The sequence below is a fragment of the Pelobates fuscus genome, chromosome 9 (assembly GCF_036172605.1).
Source record: "Pelobates fuscus isolate aPelFus1 chromosome 9, aPelFus1.pri, whole genome shotgun sequence".
Lineage (NCBI taxonomy): Eukaryota > Metazoa > Chordata > Amphibia > Anura > Pelobatidae > Pelobates > Pelobates fuscus.
The window spans coordinates 80,155,276-80,165,477 of NC_086325.1; positions in this window are offsets into that span (position 1 = coordinate 80,155,276).

The window sequence follows — 10,202 nt, forward strand, 5'->3', positions numbered from 1 at the left end:
ATTGATGTAAATTTCCTAAACTCTGAAAGATTTTAATTAGGAAAAAAACAACAAAAAAAACAACAACCTACATTTAAACTGAGCGTAACTTGTGCCTGAATTAGTACAAATTACTGCTGAGTTCATAAATATTATCCCCATATTGGGGTAGATTCATTCAGGAATTGCAAAGGAAGTAGTTTCCCAACAATTTCTGAATTGACTTGGAAATAATTGTGCCTGCTGGTGTTTTTGCTGAAAGCTGGAACAGTGTAAACCTTCAAAAAAACAAAAACATCGAAATGTTGTTCGATGTTCTAAATAGCAGAGTTAGCGATCAATGATCAATTTAAGCACAATTGCAGCTTTGCATCACTGTTATAACTTATAACGGCAGTTATTTACAGTTATTTGCAAACATGATTGCAGCTGTACGCATGCCCCTGACTTTATGGCATCAGAAAAAGATTTTGGACGGACCTCTCTTGTCTCTCAACTGCTGCTCTGAGCCAGAAATAGAGTAGCCACCACTATTCAACATTTCCATTCAACATATAGGATGGTTAGTACTGTCATTGTGGCTAAACTGCATAACCCACAAAACCTACTCGTACTGTACTATTTCAAGCACAGACATTTCTCCCTTGTACATTTTATAGACTATATAACAAAATAAGTATTTTAGCTCATGTTTAAATAAAAATTTTGAGTGAATTGTAATCACTTATGATCTGAACATTTAACAAGAATAAAGCACAATGTTTTGTTGTCTGATTTCAAATTGTCTTGTGTTTTTTGGTTTTTAGTTTGTTTTTAAAATGATTCTTGACATGCATCCCTCAGATATACTTAGCTATAGTTACAGTTAGAGTGATTGGAACGATTTGTGAAAAGAGACATGGGTTTCAAACAGAAAAAATACTCCACAATTACCGATTTCACAACTGTTTTTATTAAGCACGCAAGTGTGTACGTAATTCCAATCCTCTGTATGACCTGTATTTCTCAACTGTCTGACGCAATGGACGAGTATGTTCATTTTAATTTGGGATTCTCAATTCCATCTCTGGAGAAAAAAAAAAAAGAGAGATTTAAAAATGGCAAAAAATAATTGATGTTGATTTTATTCACAGATTCAGTGAGAAATAACCAACTGTGGAGAAAAATAAATACATTTATATATTATATATGAAATAAACTTGTAAAATAAAGATTTATTTTTTACTGCGCCTCTTCTTTTCCCTGCTATCAGTTACTTTTTCTCACGTGATCTGTGAACCAAATGGTGGGAAAATGCACCCCTAAATGTACTGCAAAATATATACATAATATAAATATATAATATATAATATTTAAATAATTATACATAAATATTATTCGGTTCGTCTGATTTGTTTTCCTAAATCTTTTTTGTTAACAGAATTAAAGTTGAACTGCTATACGGCCAAAATTCAGCAATCCTAAAATTCTTTATTATTTTCAGCAGAAGTTATTCAATAACAATATTTTCTTCCAGTCACAAGTACAAATGCCAATCTCGTTTTGGGATTGGATAATATTGAGAAAGCCGGTGCTCCATTTAAGTCGCTGAGTGCTAAGTTCATAGTCCCCTTATTTATTTAATATATGTAGCAGCAATAATGAAACATGCAACACCACATGTGCAACAATTGAAAGTTTCAACAGCCTTCTTTTGGTTCTGACAATGCTTCAATCCACAATAGGGCCTTTGTGAAGCCTGAAGATTGGCAGAAATGTTTGTTACACTGTTTACTACACACTTAGTTCTCTTTATAAATTAAAATTTTACATGCCCTATTTAATTATAATGCATGATTATTTAAAAAGTATAAAAGTTGATTAGCTATTTAGACTAACCACACTTATTGTAGATTTAGCACAGGGCACATTAAAGCTGGCTTTGTTTGTGATCTGCATTTAAAAGACTATTTAGAGCTGAAGTGCATTGCATGAAATGAGCCAACTATAATGTTATAATAAAAATTTAAATATTAAAAATGTATTCGAATATTTTAAAGAACAATATACTGCATTACATGTGTTTCGTTATATACAAAAACATAATAGATTTATAATAGTAATAGCTTTGGCCAATATACCTTAATCAAGATACATGATTAGGGCCTATTAGCCGAAAAGTTGAATATTCTGCGGTGTTTCTGTGGTTAATAAATCTACACTGATGTTCCTTTTCTGTTGAACCAATTGATTCTTCACATTTATAATATCAAATACAAAGCAAAAATTTACTTTTAATGTATCCATAGCTTGGAAAAACAAATCAAAACATATTATATATTATTAGAACAGGCAGGTTGGTGGGGCAAGGGTTACGTTGAATGGAAATAAAATGTAGTATCCTTTACAGTGATTTGTCATATGTACTGTGTTTAATTGTGACAACTACACAGGGAGAACATCTGTAATGTGTAATGTGACGTACTATGCCACGGTGGTAAGGGCAGGGTTAATAATCCTCTGTCTCACAATATGACATAGTAATCATTATACGAATTGTAATGTGTTTTTACAGCAATATTTTATATGTATACATTACATCAGTTACTATAATCAATAGCCAATATAAAATGTTTTTGAAATTCTGTAGCCGGTTTCCAAAATCCTAGTATTTGAAATGAAATCTCCTGATTGACAAATTAAAGGGAGACTATAGTCACCTGAACAACTTTAGCGTAATGAAGCAGTTTTGGTGTATAGAACATGCCCCTGCAGCCTCACTGCTCAATCCTCTGCCATTTAGGAGTTAAATCCCTTTGTTTATTAACCCTAGTCACACCTCCCTGCATGTGACTTGCACAGCCTTCCATAAACACTTCCTGTAAAGAGAGCCCTATTTAGGCTTTCTTTATTGCAAGTTCTGTTTAATTAAGATTTTCTTATCACCTGCTATGTTAACAGCTTGCTAGACCCTGCAAGAGCCTCCTGTATGTGATTAAAGTTCAATTTAGAGATTGAGATACAATTATTTAAGGTAAATTACATCTATTTGAAAGTGAAACCAGTTTATTTTTTTCATGCAGGCTCTGTCAGTCATAGCCAGGGGAGGTGTGGCTAGGGCTGCATAGACAGAAACAAAGTGATTTAACTCCTAAATGACAGTGAATAGAGCAGTGAAATTGCGGGGGAATGATCTATACACTAAAACTGCTTTATTTAGCTAAAGTAATTTAGGTGACTATAGTGTTCCTTTAACTTTATTTTGTTCTCTGGCTGTTTGTGGTTTTGCAAATTCATTGAACCATGTGTGCAGTGTATCCATGCTCAGGTAATGGAAGCTGATGTTTCTCACAAGTTTTCTATTGAGCTGAAAGCGTACATCCCAATTAAAATGTACTTTGGGAAGCCATACATGCTTGCTGCAATATGTTTACATTAAGATATGATGCTTTTTTTTGTTCATTTTCTTATTTGTTTAAAAAATAATAATTCTCTTTGCTTTTTAAAACCATAATTTCTGTCCTCCCAACAAGCTACAGTGCTGCAGTGGATGATATCATGACTAAGATTTGTAGGAGTCACAGTTCAAGGGACACTATAATCACCAGAACAACTACAGCTTAATGTAGTTGTTCTGGTGAGTATAATCGCCTTCAGGCATTTTAATGCAAACACTGCCCTTTGAGAGCAAATGCAGTGTTTACATTGCCCCTGGAGACACTTCCAAGTGGCCACTCCTCAGATGGCAACTGAAGGTGCTTCCTGGGGCAGTGTTGCACACTAGGCAGCACTGCAGTTCAGCGTCTTTATGCACTGCATGGGTCCTCATAGAAATGCAATGATTCAATGCATCTCTATAAGGAGATGCTGTTTGGCCAAAACGGCGTGTGGCCCGGCCCCTTGCCAATTTTAGCCAATCCAATGCTTTCCCAAAGGCATATAGGCTAAATAGTTGCATCAGAGCTACAGAAACGTAAGGAAGCATGTTGATACGCTGAGTTAATTCCTATGGCACTACACCTGAGTATTGATTTTATAAAGTGAATAATATCACGTCTAAAAAAATATGTCTAAAGAGATATGTCATATATGGATAGAAAGTGCAGATACATTAGATACAGTAGAATACAGTAGAATGCTGTATCTATTTTTAGATAACATGATATAGTTTAAGTCATTATCTTAATCATCTTAATCTATTTAATATATAGTAGTTTGTACACTCTTTTTATTTATAGTGTATTTTGCTTTATATATATATATATATATATATTTGTTACACTAGAAATTAAAACATTATTTTTTCAGATAAGTATTTGTAGTGATATTTCTAAGTGATTTGATGATTTGAAGTGACATTTAGTGATATTTTGTACTTAAAGGGCACATGTTAGGCCCCAAACAACGTATGCTCATTAAATTGAGAATTCAATTTTATCTATACATCGTGCTAGCTATTTAATAATAGGTTTTTCTCCCAGTTGTCAGTCAATGCCTCAGTGTGCCAAGGCATTGACTGACACAGGATTGCATAGCAGCCACTTTAAGCTTTAAGCTTTCAGTCCGGCGGATACCTGATTTCTTTCTATCATTTTCGATTTAATAGCAGCTCCCTAACCATCAATCGCAGGGTTTTTTTGATCACCAAAGTGGGAACACTGAAAACACCGAAGCTCTTGAACCGTCCATTGTAAATTTCTGTTGTTTTGTGATTCGGAGTTATAACATTTTATTGACCAGCACATAGCCCAAATTCAGACGAATACCAATTACAACCAATTGCACAAACCTAGCAGGGTTATTTACCAGTTTGAGAATTCAAAGTGAATGTCAAATTTAAAGCCAGAGTAGCTAAACTGAAAGCACTTTGAATTCTCACTTTAGTGACTTTCCTTGTAATAGTTATTTCAAACATTTGTTTACAGATTACTGTAAATAATACTTAAATAAAAGTATAAAAATGAACAAAATGTGGGATTGTGGTAGTATAATTTTTAGTATTAGTTTTTGCCGAACTAAAAGCTCAAGTTATTTCGATCATTTTTCCAGTTCAATTGTTTAAATAATCCTTAAAATACAAGTAGGATGTGTGCCAAGGGAACAGATAGCAGACTGGAGGTAAGGTGGTTCACTCACAGTCAGAAAAAAGAAGCTTTTGGGCAAGAGCACAGGGGTAGTCGTAGCACTTTTTTTAACATCAGATCCCAGCAAAAAAAGTTAACAAAAAAGTGCAGTATTTTGTAATACTTCAGATTAGCAGTCACCTCTATATCAGGTTCCTGCAGTCCTACTGTACTCCCAACAAGTCCCAAAGGGGGATATTTTCATTTGTCACTCAGAACAGCAGACTGTTTAGATGTGGTCCCAGGGAAAAGGTGGAAGTTACACTACTAAAAAAAAAAAGAATGAAAGCTGTTGGCTCCTTTACGATCAATCTGCATTAACATGTAGAGATGGGTAGCCAAACTTGGGTAGGGTAGGTAGACTTTATAAAAATGTAATTTTCACAAAAAATCTGCTGAGAGCTGTGCCCTCTGGGAATTGAGAATGTCAGCATTACCCGAGAAGACTCTCTCAATCTCAACACTTGTGGATGGGCATGTTAGCAATTACTGCACAACCAACCTTAGCCCTGCCAACACAACATTCTTAGCTTTCTTTTTAATCTGATCATTTGTTAGCTCCTGGTTTTAGCTTTTGAGGTTTGCTGACCTTTTTAACACTTCTTAGAAACATAGAATGTGACAGCAGATAAGAACCATTCAGCCCATCTAGTCTGCCCAATTTTCTAAATACTTTAATTTGTCCCTGGCCTTATCTTATAGTTAGGATAGCCTTATGCCAATCCCACGCATGCTTAAACTCCTTTACTGTGTTAACCTCTACCACTTCAGCTGGAAGGCTATCCCATGCATCCACTACCCTCTCAGTAAAGTAATACTTCCTGATATTATTTTTAAACATTTGTCCTCTTGTTGTGGTAGTTATTCTTCTTTTAAATATAGTCTCCTCCTTAACTGTGTTGTTTCCCTTTTTGTATTTAAATGTGTCTATCACATCCCCCCGTCTCGTCTTTCCTCCAAGCCATACATGTTAAGTTCCTTTAACCTTTCCTTGTACGTTTTATCCTGCAATTCATGAACCAGTTTAGTAGCCCTTCTCTGAACTCTTTCTAAAGATACGGTCTCCAGTACTGCATACAATACTCCAAGTGAGGTCTCAATACTCCAGTGTTCTGTACAATGGTATGATCACTTCTCTCTTTCTACTGCTAATACCTCTCCCTATGCAACCAAGCATTCTGCTAGCATTTCCTGCTGCTCTATTACATTGTCTGCCTACCTTTAAGTCATCAGAAATAACCCCCCCTAAATCCCTTTCTTGAGATGTTGAGGTTAGGACTCTATCAAATATTCTGTACTCTGCCCTTGGGTTTTTACGTCCAACATGCACTTATCCACATTAAATGTCAGCTGCCACAACTCTGCCCATTTTTCTAGTTTACCTAAATCATTTGGCTTATCCATTTGGCTTATCTCTCCTGGAACATCAACCTTGTTTCATATCTTAGTATCATCAGCAAAAAGACACACCTTACCATCAAGACCTTCTGCAATATCACTAATAAAAATATTAAAGAGAATGGGTCCAAGTACAGATCCCCGAGGTATCCCACTGGTGACAAGCCCAAGCTTCGAATATACTCCATTGACTACAAACCTCTGTTGCCTGTCAGTCAGCCACTGCCTTATCCAAACTTGAAGATTGCAGTTTATTGATAAGCCTTCTATGTACAACAGTGTCAAAAGCCTTACTGAAATTTATTTATTTTACTTTTTACTTAGTATCTTTTTACCTTTGACTTTCCTTGATTTATTTTATGCTTCTCACGGCTATCTTTAAGAGCTGCTTTACCATTTATGTTTAACTCTGCCTGGACCTAATTTTTTTTATTTATTGTTTAATATTCAATTTACACTAGAATTAGTGAAATTAAAGATTATCTTCATTCCTTTTCCATTGAAGACTTGTTGGGTTGCATACAGTCTGTGTGTGGCTATAAGGAAGCTTAATATTTTATTACTTTTTCCATAAATGTATCCTAACGCTGGACATTTATCAAAATTATTTTTACATCTTTGCAGCCAAGGAAAATATATATTTCTGTCCCTATTGCTCTATAAATGATCAGCTTGGATTTCTTTAGCATATTACTTCCCTGCTGTGTGACTGTTCCATGCTATAACTTCTCTCCTTATACCCTGTCAGTAACACAGAAAATTCTTGTTTCTCCTTAGATCATTAACTATACTAATGGGTGGATCTGGATCTCACGTCAGGCATCAGTTCATGTGAAATGTTCTACACATTTTCACACACTGAAACTTCAATATATATATATATATATATTAACAATAAATGAAGTGATAATATTTGAAACCTAACTTTTATTGATATTGTGGCCTAATATCAATAAAAAATTGTAATAAACTAAGTTACATAGATCAATATTGCCAGTATTAATAATCTTAGTTATGCGAAAAAAATCTATAATCTCTAATACAATTCGTGAGAACCGCCTTACATAAGCAATTGAAAGTCTATTTGAATTACTCTCGTCTAGTACAGCTATTTGCCAATTATATCGGATAGAAAAAGAATACCAAAAAAAACAACAAACGTAATTCTCATCAGAGCCCCTAGAGGTCCTCCTAATAGATGCTAGATGTAGTGGAACTTAAAGGGACTCTATAGTCAACATATAAAAGCAAGAAAGACAGGTCCCCCAGCCTTCCTTCTTGCTTTTATATGAACTTTCAATTATTAAAAATAATTTTCGAGGTGTTAATAAATTATATAAAATTATATTAAATTATATTAAAAACTTACCTCCGTTCCAGCGCCGAGCTCCCAGCCATGCCGCGCCCCCTTTTTCGTCAAAATGACAAAATCGCGGGGCCCAATAGGACGCTTCTCTGAGAGAAGCGTCATCGCGATGTGGTGCGCATGCGCGGCTTCGCGCTGCACCAATCGCGTTCTTCATAGAGCGGCATTGAATGCCGCCCTATGAAGATAGTCAGCGCTATACCGCGCATGTGCGCGGAAAGCGCGATCGCGAGCTGAGCTGTCTGACTGACAGCTCAGCTCGCTTTCTAAAACTAACAATAAGGGGGGGACCTACTGTCCCCCCCGGCCCCCACCCCTGAGCGGTGGGTGGGGGCCCTAAAACTAAAAATAAGGGGGGGACCTACTGTCCCCCCCCCCGGTCCCCACCCCTGAGCGGTGGGTGGGGGCCCTAAAATTAACAATAAGGGGGGGGACCTACTGTCCCCCCCGGCCCCCACCCCTGAGCGGTGGGTGGGGGCCCTAAAATTAACAATAAGGGGGGGACCTACTGTCCCCCCCGGCCCCCACCCCTGAGCGGTGGGCGGGGGCCCTAAAATTAACAATAAAGGGGGGACCTACTGTCCCCCCCGGCCCCCACCCCTGAGCGGTGGGTGGGGGCCCTAAAATTAACAATAAGGGGGGACCTACTGCCCCCCCCGGCCCCCACCCCTGAGCTGGTGGGTGGGTGGGGGCCCTAAAACTAACAATAAGGGGGGGACCTACTGTCCCCCCCGGCCCCCACCCCTGAGCGGTGGGTGGGGGCCCTAAAACTAACAATAAGGGGGACCTATTGTCCCCCCCGGCCCCCACCCCTGAGCGGTGGGTGGGGGCCCTAAATACAAAGGGGGGACCCTAGTTAACCCTTCCCCCCCCAAAAAAAAATATCTCCCTACCTACCCCTCTCACCCTAAAAATAATGAGGGAGGAACCTTTAACTAAAAATCTGTAAAAAAAAAAAAAATGAGATAAAAACAACTTACCATTCGATGTTTTCTTTCTTCTAAAATCTTCTTTCTTTAGAAGGCCAAAAAAGGCCAAATAAAAAGCCATAATAACCGACGCAATAAAAAATAAAATAAAAAAAAAAAACGAGCGCAATTTTTAGGGTGAGGGGGGTAGGTAGGGAGATAATTTTCTTTGGGGACGGGGAGGGTTAACTAGGGTCCCCCCTTTGTATTTAGGGCCCCCCACCCACCGCTCAGGGGTGGGGGCAGGGGGGGACAATAGGTCCCCCCCTTATTGATCATTTTAGGGCCCCCACCCGCCACTCAGGGGTGGGGGCCGGGGGGGGCAGTAGGTCCCCCCCTTATTTTTAATTTTAGGGCCCCCACCCGCCGCACAGGGGTGGGGACCGGGGGGGCAGTAGGTCCCCCCCTTATTTTTAATTTTAGGGCCCCCACCTGCCGCCCAGGGGTGGGGGCCGGGGGGGGGGAAGGAGAGTAGGTCTCCTCCCCCCCCTTCAACCACTATTGTGGACAGAAAGAGTCCCTGTGGGTTCGGGCTTCAGCTGTCAGCTGAAGCCACTCCCACAGCAGTGCTGACAGCCTCAGCACACAAAGCGCGTTCACAGTGCATTGTGTGCTGATAGCCCGTCTGAAGTATTCACCCATGCGTGAATACGTCAGACGTGAGGCCTTTTTAGGGCCTCTGAACTCGGAAGTCCCTCTGGTGGCCGTCTGATTGACTGCAACAAGAGGTGTTCAAAGCTTCCAATGTAAACACTGCATTTTCTCAGAAAATACAGTGCTTACAAGAAAAAGGCTGCAGGGAGCTGTAGCACTCGCCTGAACAACCTCATTAAGCTGAAGTTGTTCAGGTGACTATAGTGTCCCTTTAATTCATATAGTAATAGAAGTTGTATACTTGTAACAATCAAGCACAAAGGGTCACTCTTGTACCAAAAAACCCTGGGTGCTAAACAAAGTCAAAGTATGTTCTGAATAAAGTGTAAATTAAAGAATAAGGTGGGAGGAATGCTGTTGAGTGCGACAGCATAACGCTGTACTTGACTGATGATCCAAAGAGCTATTTCCCCTTTTTTAACTCAAACTTTTTCTCATTATTCCTCACCACTTGGGAATGTTGATGGGCTGACACATACGTAGGGACAAGATAGTTATCTTCAGAGACCAGACCAGTAATATTACGGAACAGCCTTCTCAACTTTCCTCCCCCTGCACACACACTGCAGACTCATAAGATTAGCTGCAGCATTCTTAGGAATCTAAACACTGTACAGCCAAAGGAAGTCATACCTGTATAATCTGCATTTAACTCTTGATTTTTTTCCTTATCTCATATAAATAAGTTGAATTATATATTATTGCCTTTGGTTACTGAATTAAAAGGAGCTCATT